Source organism: Chiloscyllium plagiosum, unplaced genomic scaffold (genome assembly GCF_037043375.1).
Source record: "Chiloscyllium plagiosum isolate Xiang-an unplaced genomic scaffold, Cpla_swu_hap1 HiC_scaffold_27, whole genome shotgun sequence".
Classification (NCBI taxonomy): Eukaryota; Metazoa; Chordata; class Chondrichthyes; order Orectolobiformes; family Hemiscylliidae; genus Chiloscyllium; species Chiloscyllium plagiosum.
In genome coordinates, this window is record NW_028270165.1 from 59281774 (window position 1) to 59293796 (window position 12023).

General features: G+C 45.8%; 1 pseudogene across 1 annotated transcript; it reads right to left on the reverse strand.

The window, feature by feature from the left end:
• Positions 1-1014: 1014 nt before the first annotated feature.
• Positions 1015-8424, reverse strand: LOC148144286 (uncharacterized; annotated as a pseudogene). The gene is made up of 2 exons (XR_015751435.1): positions 8259-8424; positions 1015-2831 (listed from the first exon to the last, which is right to left on the reverse strand). The product of XR_015751435.1 is annotated as an uncharacterized LOC148144286 (transcript).
• Between the last annotated feature and the right edge of the window lie 3599 nt (positions 8425-12023).

Genomic DNA, 12023 nt, shown 5'->3' on the forward strand with positions numbered 1-12023 from the left:
GGCTCAGCAGAGGTTGATGGCCAAGTTCATAACCCATGAGGATAACCTTGGGTGACCCCACTCCACCCTACACTCTCTCACCCTCACACAGACCCTCTCTCATACACATGGTCTATCTCAGACACACACAAATCCACCAATGCACACACCCTCTCACAGGCTCATACTCCATCATACAAAAACACACACACACTCACACTACTCTCTCATGCACGCACATACATACATGTCCATGGGATGAATTTGCGTTTGCAGTATTATATTTGCAGATAGATTCAACGTGTGCTTTTTGTGGAAAAATCGGCAGGCAGCTAATGAAAGCAATCAATCCATGTAATATTTTAACAACTCATACTTTGGAAATAGAACCAGTCTGATTCAAGTTTGGGGGGATACAGACAGACCGAACCTCTCACCTTTCATGCATTGTCTGAGCTGAGATGTTACCTATTTTTATAAAACCTTAAGTCATCTTGAGAACATGAATTAAAAGTGGTTCTGGGATTTACATATTAATGAACAGAAACCTGCAAACCATTCTAAAAGATGGAAGACTTAACAGCAATCAAGGTTTGTTCAATATATCCTATCAGTTGCATGACACTGTGATCTTTTGCTATAAAATCTGTGTCTTCTGATCCTGCTCCACAGCTACCTGATGAAGGAGCAGTGCTCTGAAAGCTAGTGCTTCCAAATAAACCTGTTGGACTATAACCAGGTGTTGTGAGATTTTAACTTTGTGCACTCCAGTCCAACACTGACACCTCCACAACGTTTCTGGTGAACACAGCCCACACTTCCGCCAGGAAACTTTACACTGCTGATAAAACATTGCAGTGCCTGCATTCCTAAAAAATTTACAATTTCTAATGATACTAGCTACTCATTCACTGCTCCATCTGATACATGACATTGGAAATTTAGCGCAGGAAGCTGAAAGAAATGAGCAGCTTTTAAACAAAAACCATCTGGAGCTCAAAGCTTTCAATGAGAGTCTGAGCCCAGCAGTAAGTTCAGGTAACCTTTATTGCGACCCAACCTTGTTACAGCTTCGGATCCCCCCAGCAAAAAGGTGTAGAAAAAGTATCTTTTTTTTAAAAACAGCTCAAGGTCAAAGCGCACACACTTCTCCCCCTGCCCCCTCACCCCCACTTTCTTTACTATTTGTCAGCACAGAGTTGCCCTTTTGTAATTGAAGAAGGGCATGTGCCCGAAACGTTGAATCTTCTGTTCCCTAGATGCTGCCTGACCTGCTGTGCTGTTCCAGCAATAAAGTTTCAGCTTTGATCTCCAGCGTCTGCGGACCTCACTTTCTCCTTTTGTAATTGGATCCTTGGTATAGCCATAAACTAGAAGAAGTATTACCTCATACACCAATTTAAACCCATACCTTGTCTCCAAGTAGATTTCTCCCCCCTCATCGGCTGGAGTTGGGGGGGGGGGGGGGGAAGGAGTGCAGAATAGTCAACCAGACTGCTGTGGGTCTGAAGTCACGTGTAAGCCAGTCCAGGTAAAGGATGCACTGGGACGAGTGAGTGAATCCGTTCCCACATCAGCAGTTTCCTTCCCTTAAAAGGTTGTGAGTGAATCAGATGGGGGTTCCCCCTCCCCTCCCTGACAATTGTTTTGTTGTTAGATTCTGAACTCTATTTCTAACCAAATTCCAATTCCGCCATGTGCCTTGGCAGCTCCCGGAACTGGGTTGATAGTCCAGTCAATAAAGGCACTCAGCCGTCGCTGTTTTAAACCCCCTGCGATGGCATGTGAACTCTCTGGTGTCTCTGCAGGTGGGAGGAGCGGCTAAAGCTCTTCCCGCACTGATAGCAGGTGAATAGTCTCTCCCCTGTGTGGACCCGCTGGTGCCTCAGCAGGTCAGAGGCCTGGGTAAAGCCCTTCCTGCACTCTGGGCAGCTGAAGGGCCTCTCCCCCGTGTGGACCCGCTGGTGCTTCAGCCTGTCGGAGGAACTGTTGAAGGCCTTCCTACACTCTGTGCAGGGGAATGGCCTCTCCCCTGTGTGGACCCGCTGGTGGGTCAGCAGGGCGAAGGAATTGCTGAAGCCCTTCCCGCACTCGGTGCAGAGGAACAGCCTCTCCCCAGTGTGGACCTGACGGTGGGCCAACAGGGTGGAGGCCTGGGTAAAGCCCTTCCCGCATGTGGAGCACCTGAAGGTCCTCTCCCCCGTGTGGACCCGCCGGTGCCTCAACAGGTCAGAGCAATTGCTGAAGGCCTTCCCACACTCGGGGCAGCTGAAGAGCCTCTCCCTGGTGTGGACCCGCCGGTGCCTCACCAGGTCGGAGGAATTGCTGAAGGCCTTCCCGTGACTGAGACGATGAATCGCCAGAGTAGATGGGAAATGGAAGCCTTTCCCACAGTCGCCACACTTCCACGGTTTCTCCATGGGGCAGGATTCCTCAGGTTTCTCCATGGCCAAAGTTTCAGCTGCACACAACACATGTAGAGCTCCTCCCCTCCGTGAATTCCTCTTCCCAGGCCTTATAACTGTTTCAGGCTCCACACTCAGTGCACTCCAACAGTAGGGTCTCTCATCCAGTCCCACTGATGCCGAGAACGGACTGAAACAGGAACCAAAACGTTTTGCTCCTTCTCACAGAATCAGTCAAAAATGGTTGTGGTCCCGATGGATTGAGTGACTGTCAGACATTGACGTCAAAGTGAGGACTGCAGACACTGGAGAGTCAGTATCGAAAAGTGCGGCACTGGAAAAGCACAGCAAGTCAGGCAGCACCCGAGGAGCAGGAGAGTCGACATTTTGAGCATAAGTTCTTCATCTGTTGAATTTGAAACTTCCGTCTTCAGATCTTCAAATACTCTGTCAAAAGAGATTACAAAATTCATTACTGTCAGTCCAGAATAAAAATTCAGAACAAGCATTTTGTTTGTGTTGTTATTCCACAAAATTGAAAGCATTATCCCACTCTCTCACCTCCCCCCCCCCCCCCCCCCCCCCCCCCCCCCCACCCTCCGCTCTAACTCATTCTCCTGAAGGTGTTGATTCAGGATCTTATAGGGGCAGAAAAGCAAAAACGTCAAGACTGACATCTCTGAGTTTTGGATAACTCCACCTGAAATTTAATATCTTTCACAACACTGGGATATTGCTGAGAGTGTGCAGGTCGGATTTTGGGAAGCAAAAAAATGTCAATTCAGGGTGAACCTGCAATGCAGGTTCTTGAAGAACAACCAGACAAAATGGTTAACATTCCCAGGAATTGGGGAGGAAAGCAAAATGAGACATCAAGGCATTGACACCGCCACCAGAGAGAAACTGAACATACAGACATGACAAACATTTGTGGAAAGCCACAGTCATCGAGATGTACAACACAGAAACAGACACTTCGGTCAAATTCTTCTGTGCCCAACCAGATATCCAAAATTAATCTCGTCTCATTTGCCTGCGCTTTGTCCATATCTCTTTGAACCCTTCCTTTTCATACACTCATGCTGATGACTTTTAAATATTGTCATTGTACCAGCCTTCACCACTTCCTTTGGCAGCTCATTCCATACATGCACCATCCTCTGCGTGAAAATGTTGCCCCTTAGGTCTCTTTGCAGTCTCCCTCCCCCTGCCCTCACCTTAAATCTATTACCCTCAAGTTCTGGACTCCCCATCCCAAGGAAAAGACCTTGTCTATTTACCCATGCCCCTCATGATTTTAAAAAAGTCTTATCAGGTTACCCCTCACACTCTGACGCACTAGAGAAAACAGCAACACCCTATCCTTCCAACCCTCCTTACCCGGGTAATTAAGACACATATCTGAGTTTGCAGAGTCTGCTCCCTCCCTGGGTTCACTCCAGTTGCTACAAGTGAACAAATTTCCTACCCCGCACTCCACCCACCGCTTCCCAACTCCCCCCCGCCCCGAACAGTTAACAAAAATCCCTTCTCTTCACAGAACCCTCACTGTTCCAACAAGTCCACACCAACCTCCAAATGGCAACCTCACCACACTCATTCCCCTACTACTATTGCTCTACATTTACCCCTTGACTAATACATCTAACCTGCACATCCCTGGGCACTATGGGTAATTTGGCCTGGCCAATCAAACCTTACCTGGACAAAGTTAAAAATCGCACAACACCAGGCTATCGTCCAATGGGTTTATTTGGAAGCACTAGCTTTTTGAGCGCTGCTCCTTCATCAGGTGGTTGTGGAGTGTAAGATCATAAGACACAGAATTTCTGGAAAAGCATTACAGTGTCCTGGCATTGAAATGATATATTGAACAAATCTGGATCGTTAAGTCTTTCATCTTTTACAATGGATTGCAGATATCATTAATATGTAAATCCCAGAACTTCCTGTAAGGCACCTTCCCAGGATAACTTTAAGGCTTTGTAACAAAAGGAGACACTTCAGCTCAAACAATGCATTAAAGATGTGAGGTCAGAATTTGTCTGTATCCCAGTCTAGTGTCAGACTGGTTCTATTTCCAATGTGAAATTTACAAAATATTACATATATTAACTGCCTGCAGATTGTGCATTTTTTGAGGAAAATAGAATGCATATGCAAATATCATTCTGCAAACACAAATTCACCCCCATGGACTTGTGCATGTGAGAGAGAAAAAGTCTGTTTCCATGCTGTATATCTCTATATCAATTTGACAACAGATACTTTTTTTTCTGTTGGTATAAATATTGTTGTAAATCATAGTGGGTACTAATAGCTCGATGTAAGGGTGAGAGAATTCCTCAAATAAGGCACTGTAGGAATCCTGGGAGAATAGAATTTCTGGTTTACTTCCTATTGAACAATATAAAGCACAAGCACCGACTTATTTCTAATTTTGGTTCACAATTCTTGTTTTATTCCCTGCTAATGATTACACTAGATGTCTGGATGGTTAACAGGCTGGGAGATTGTGGGTCTGGATTGACTTATTGTTCCAGAAGGTGTTAAAAAAAGGGGGGTGAAATCATCAGCAGAAATCCAGGAGAGGTGAGAAATCAGGACCTGAAATCTGAGCTGACACCAGGTTACCCTGTGATCAGTGCTTTGATTACCTGTGCACCCTCTACCTTTATCTTGCTTTCCATTTGATCACCTCCTCAATATTGAGGATCCAATCCTTGTCATCCTGGAGCCATATCTCTGTAAGGAGTCCCATATTTTAATTGAAGGAGTTCCCTTCAACGTGTGCAGTCAATTCATTCGCTTTTGCTGCAATGCAGCACACATTCAGACATACCATTTTTAGTTTCAGTTTTTGTGATCTTTAGAATCCAGTTTTGATTGCTGGGACATTTACTCTCCATGTCTTTCTGTCGTTCTCGGATGTTCATTTTTCACATCACTGTATTGCTCACTGGCCTGGATTTGGATTGGCCATGCTAAATTGTCCATAGTGCCCAGAGATGTGCAGGTTAGGTGGGTTAGCCATGGGAAATGCAGGGTTAGAGTTTCATAGTAATAGAAGCAGGAGTAGGTCATTTGGCCCATCGAGCCTGCTTCACCATTCATTTAGGTCATGATTGATCTCTCCATTGTCTCAGCTTCTCCTCCCTGCATTGTCCCAACTACCTTTAATACCTTTACCATGCAAAAACCCATCTAACTGTGTCCTGAATATACTTAATTAAGCTGCCGCTACTGCTTCCCTGGGCAGAGAATTACATAGATTCACGATTCTCTGGGAAAAGCAGTTCCTCATCTCTGTCCTAAATCTACTCCAACTAATCTTGAGGTCTGGTCTCAACTACCAGCAGAAATGACTGGATAGGGTAGGGTTTCATCCCCACAGTGCAATGAAATCCCACTTTCCACCAAAATCTCAGATGTACTCACTCACTCAGGTGCAGTCTCATAAATGAAAGATTTTATTGTAACTTCTTCTACTCCCAGTAAGGACAAAACAGCTTTGAAGGCTGCTCTGAAAGTCCAGTCTTCACAATGACATTTCTAGTTTCACCAAAGACCCAGAGAGTCATACAGCACAGAAACAGACCCTTCAGTCCAACTCATATGTGCCGCCCAGATATCCTAACTTAATCTCGTCCCATTTACCAGCATTTGGCCCATATCCCTCTAAATGCTTCCTATTCTTGTACCCATCCAGATGCCTTTTAAATGCTGTAATTGTATCAGGCTCCACCCCTTCCTACGACAGCTCATTCAATACATGCACCACCTTCTGCGTGAAACAAGTTGCCCTTCATGTCCCTTTTAAATCATTCCCCTCTCCCCTCAAACATATGCTCTCTAGTTTTGCATTCACCCTATCCATGCCCCTTATAAATATTTATAAGGTCACCCCTGAATGTCCAATGCTCCAGGAAAATATCCCTGACCGATTCAGCCTCTCTCTGTAGATCAAACCCTCAACTCTGGCAACAGCTTTTCAAGTCTTTTCTGACCCCTTTCCAAGTTTCACACCATCCTTCCTGTAGCAGGGAGACCAGAACTAAATGCAGTATTTTAAAACTGGCCTAACCAATGTCCTGTACAGCCACAACATGACCTCCCAACTCCGATACTCAGTGCTCTGACTAATAAAGGAAAGCATACAAAATGCCTTCTTCACTGTTCTGGCTACCCGAGACTGCACTTTCAAGGAACAATGAACTTGCACACCAAGGTCTCTTTGTTCTGAAACACTCCCTTAACTGTGCTGCCTGGATTGCCTTACCAAAATGCAAACATCACATTTCCCTAAATTAATCTCCATCTGCCACTCCCTGGCCCATTGCCCCATCCAATCAATTCTAATTTATAGCAAACTTTCTGTAATTCTTATTCCCTGGAAGTACAAAATCACTATCCCACACACTCCCTCCATTCTCACTTTATTGAACCTAATCCCTGCTGTACCTCCTCCTGAAGGGTCTGGTTCATGCTGATTAACAGGGCCACACTCAGGGGAATCTAATTGAAACAAACAGAATACTCAATGGCCTGGACGAGTTGATGTTGGGAAGATGTTTCCATTGGAAGGAGAGACTAGCAGCCGAGGGCACAGCCTTAGAGTAGGGGAAGACCTTTCAGAACTGGGATTAGGAGAAATTTCTTTAGCCAGAGAGTGGTGAACTGATGGAATACATTGCCACCGAAGGCTGTGGAGGCCAGGTAACTGAGGATATTTAACACTGAGACAGAAACAGTTCTTGAGTATCAAGGGGATCGAGGGTTACAGGGAGAAAACAGGAGAATGGGGCTGAGACACTTATCAGCCACAGACCCAGTGGGCTGAATGGCTTAATTTCTGCTCTTATGAATAGGAAAGGTTCAGAGATATATAGGCCAAACAAGGTAGGACTAGTTTAGTTTGTGAATATAGTCAGCATGAAAGCAAGTATCTGTTTCTGTGCTGTACGATTCTGTAACTGTTCTTAAAACCATTTTTTCTGTTCCCTCATAACCATCCACTTCATTGTTGTTCAAAAATCAGCTGAACTCAGCCTTGAATATATTCAATGTCCCCCTAACTGCAGGAAGGCCCCACCCCACTTCTGAACTCAATTCCTGAAGAAGGTCTTATGCCCGAAACTTCGATTCTCCTGTTCCTTGGATGCTGCCTGACCTGCTGCGCTTTTCCAGCAACACATTTTCGCTCCTCTTGCTAATACACCACTTGCCCTGCTGACTGCTTAGTGCACCTGTCTGACAACGGGTATTGAGTGGTGTAGAAAGACACTGAAACCTCTTTGTACATCCACATAACATTCCTGATGAACGGTTCTCCTGGTCCTCGGATGCTGTCTGACCCGCTGTTCTTTTCCAGGGCAACACTTGTCAACTCTGATCTCCAGCATCTGCACTCCTCACTTTCTCCATATCCCAACATGTCACCATTAAAACAATGCACCTCCTTTCTGCTTTCCACAGCAAAGGCTATATTATCACATTGTGGTAATGCATTTGCCATATATTTGCCAATTGAGACACAGATCTGGACCAACATTTCTAGACAAAAAAGTGAGTACTGCAGATGCCGGAGATTAGAGTCGAGAGTGTGGTGCTGGAAAAGCACGCAGGTCAGGCAGCATCTGAGGAGCAGGAAAATTCCTGATGAAGGACTTTTGCCCGAAACATCGATTTTCCTGCTCCTCGGATGCTGCCTGACCTGCTATGCTTTTCCAGCACCACACTGTCGATCAATATTTCTACACTCTGTCCCCTCCCTGAATTCACTCCCTTTCCTTTCAGTTGTTGCAAGTCAACAATTGAACGCCAGAATGAAAAAAAAGTGGAACAGATGTCGAGAAAAGAGAGTGCTGTACTCACAGTTGTTGGACAGAGGAAGAAAGTTGCAGTTTGGGGTAAAGCTCAATCTTCATTCAGAGAGACAGGAGCAGCAGCAGGGGCTTCAGAAGCTCATTATCCAACTTCCGCATTCAGGCAATAGCGGTGTTCTGATTGGCAGGAGGACAAGACAACTTCCGGTCCTCCCGAGTTCTCTATTGGTACATCAAAAGTAGGTCATGAGTCGTTTGTGTGTACAACCAGAAGCATGCACAGTCTTTTGCTGACTCCAGCGGACATGCGCAGTGCTTGCTGACACCGAGGGGCATGCGCATTATGCTCTTCACAGATTTGAAGTGTCCAAATGCCAATCAGAGGAAAAAAAAGTTGAACCACAATTTTTTCCCCCCTGTGGCTCGACATTTGTATATCTTTTGTATATATTTTGTATATCTTTTCCCTCGGTCAGGGGAGTCACAAACTGGAGGGCATAGGTTTAGGGACCAAAGGATGAGAAAAAACGTGAGACATTTAATTTGCCTCAAGAAATGCCAGAACTAGAGGACATTAGTTTTGGGTGATCGGGGAAAGGTTTAAAAGGGACCTAAGGGGTAACTTGTTTCACACAGAGGATGGTAAATGTATTGAATGAGCTGCCAGAGTGGAGGCTGGTACAATTACAACTTTTAAAAGGCATCTGGATGGGTGTACGATTAGGAAAGTTTAAAGGGGTTTGAGCCAAGTGTTGGCAAATAGGAGTAGATTAATTTAGGATATCTGGTCGGCACAGACCAAACTGTTTCATTCCATGCTCCATGACTCTATTTCTTCATAGTCTGAACCAATTTGACAATATTAGAATGGGCAACTCACCCCTTACAGCCTGTCCTCAACTGTGGCCAGACTACACATTTTTCAACGCAAGTTTCAGAAAGATGCCTGCAGCTTTTTTGAAAATAGAATTGAACATGCCGTAATGTTGTTTCTGAGGAGCTATTCTCAATGTTAAAGATCAGCCATTTCTTGTGCACCCCCATCTCCCAGGTAGAGTTATCACCATCTGTCTCTCTCTCCTTAGAAGGGCTTGATACAGCGAACAAAGAGGGATGGAGGCATGAGAAATAATAGGTGGTGGGAAAGAGAATAGTTGGGGTGGGGGAGGAGCTGAGGGTGGGTGTCAAGAGAGAGAAAATGGACAGGGGGACAGAAAGAGAATGGACAGAGGACAGTGACACTACAAATCCCACCTTTCCCAGGACCACAGTAATCATTTTTCAATATACAAATGGCTAAAGCAGTAGAATCACATAATCCCTGCAGGCCATTCAGCCCATTCACCTCACACTGACCTTCCAAACAGCATCCCACCAGACCAACCCACTTACCATACAACCCTGCAGTTCCCCATGGCTTACACACCCGAAAATGCATATCCCTGGACACTTCAGCACAGATGATCCACCCTAAACTGCAGATCTTTGGACTGTGGGAGGAAACTGGAGCACCTGGAAGAAACCCACGCAGACACAAGGGGGACAATGTGCTGAAGTCGCCTGAGGCTGGAATCAAACCCAGCACTGTGAGGCAGCAGTACTAACCACTGAGCCATCATGCCACCCAGAGCTTTGATGTTCTGCTTTGTTTTCATAGCTTCTGACTTCTCATACGCCCTCAGCAGAAGCTCTGCCCTCCTGAGATTTGTGGACCACACCCACTGCAGCCTCCCATTCCCACTTCTCCTGTCCTGAGCACGTCGGTTCCTGAACCAGGTGCCAGACAGACACTGATGCCATCTGGCCTCCTGCTGCTAACTGCCGAGAAAGACGACAATCACCTGTCAATATTCTGCCCCTTACCCCCAGGCCCCCCCCCCCCACCACTCAGCCAGTTAGCTCCTCCCCGCAGCCCAATCTCAGATCCCCTTTACCTGTGTGATTCACACTCTCACCCTTCTGACCCTGTCCAATGACCAAATCAGAAGGCTCTGTCCAGAGGGGAATGACCATCTTCTGGAATAAAGTGTCCGGTTAACTTTCCCCGTGACATGTCTGCAGCCTGGCTTCCAACTCCATCTCTCTGAGCCAAAGGTCTTCCAGCGTGTGTTTACCCTGAATCACAGCATCCAGAACCTCCCACCTTCTGCAAAGTGAAAGACAAGTCTCACCCTGCCCGCTCCAATGTGTGTATGTGTAGATTAGATTTGATTCCCTACAGTATGGAAACTGGCCCTTTGGCCCAAAATGTCCACACTGACCCTCCAAAGAGTAATCCACCCAGACCCATTCCCCTCCCTATATTTACCCCTGACTAATGCACCCAACACTATGTGGAATTTAGCATGGCCAATTCACCTGACCTGCACATCTTTTGGATTGTGGGAGGAAACTGGAGCACCCGGAGGCAACCCATGCAAGCATTGGGGAGAATGTGCCAACTCCACATAGACAGTTGCCCAAGGTGGGAATCGAACCCGGATCCCTGGTGCTGCGAGGCAGCACTGCTAACCACTGAGCCACCATGCCACCCAGTAACTGATTAATTGTTTCTACTGGCCAAGCAGAGGCCGATAGGCAAGTTTGGAACCCATGAGGACGGTCTCAACCGGGACCTTCACGACACTTAACACTGCCTCTCACTCCCACACGCACACATACACACCCAGTCACGCAGACCCTCTCTCACACACATACACCTCCCACACTCAAATCCATGCACACACCTTCTCACAGGCTTATACTCCATTGCATCGACACACTTTATCAAGCATGCACATGCAAACACACACACTGTCTCTCTCATGCGCGCACACACAAACCTATGCAGTGAATTTGCATTTGCAGATACATTGTGCTATTTGAGCAAAACACAATCTGCAGGCAGTCAATCTATGTAATATTTTATAAATTCCTACTTTGGAAATAGAACATGTGTGACTCAGGACTGGGATACAGACAGACTTGAACCTCACACCTTTCTTGCATTGTCTGAACTGAGATGTCACCTAATTTTATAAAATCTTAAGTCATCGGGAGAATGTGACTTAAAAGTAGTTCTGGGATATACATGTTAATGAACCGAAACCTACAACCCATTCTAAAAGATGAAAGACTGAACTGCAACTGGACTGGTACAGGAAATCTTATCAACTGCATGACACTGTAATGTTTTGCGATAAATTCTACGTCTTATGATCCTGCTCAACAGCTACCCGATGAAGGAGCAGCGCTCCGAAAGCTAGAGCTTCCAAATAAATCTGTTGGGACTATAACCTGGAGTTGTGCAGATTTTAACTTTATCCACCTCAGTCAAACACCAGCAACTCCACATCATTTCTAATTAACACAGCCCACACCTCCTGGTGCTGCCAGTAAACTTTACAATGCCGATAAAACGACACAGTACCTGCACTCCTGAAATATTTGCAATTTCCAACGATACTAGCTACTCATTCACTGCTCCATCTGATACACGACATTGGAAACTTAGTGCAGGAGGCTGAAAGAAATCAACAGGTTTAAAACAAAAACCATTTGAAGCTCAAAGCCTTCAATGAGAGTCTGAGCCTGGCGGTAAGTTCAGGTAACCCTTTATTGTGAGACAACTTTGTTACAGCTTCAGATTCCCCCCAGCAAAAAGGCGTGGAAAAAGTAGCTTTTTATTTAAAAACAGCTCAAGGTCAAAGGGCACACACTCCCTTTCTTAACCTGTAGGAAGTATTGCCTCATTCAGCAATTTCAACGTATACTCTATACCCAAGTAGGTTTCTCCCTGTTCATTTGCTGGGGAGACGGAGGGGCCCAGTGGGGA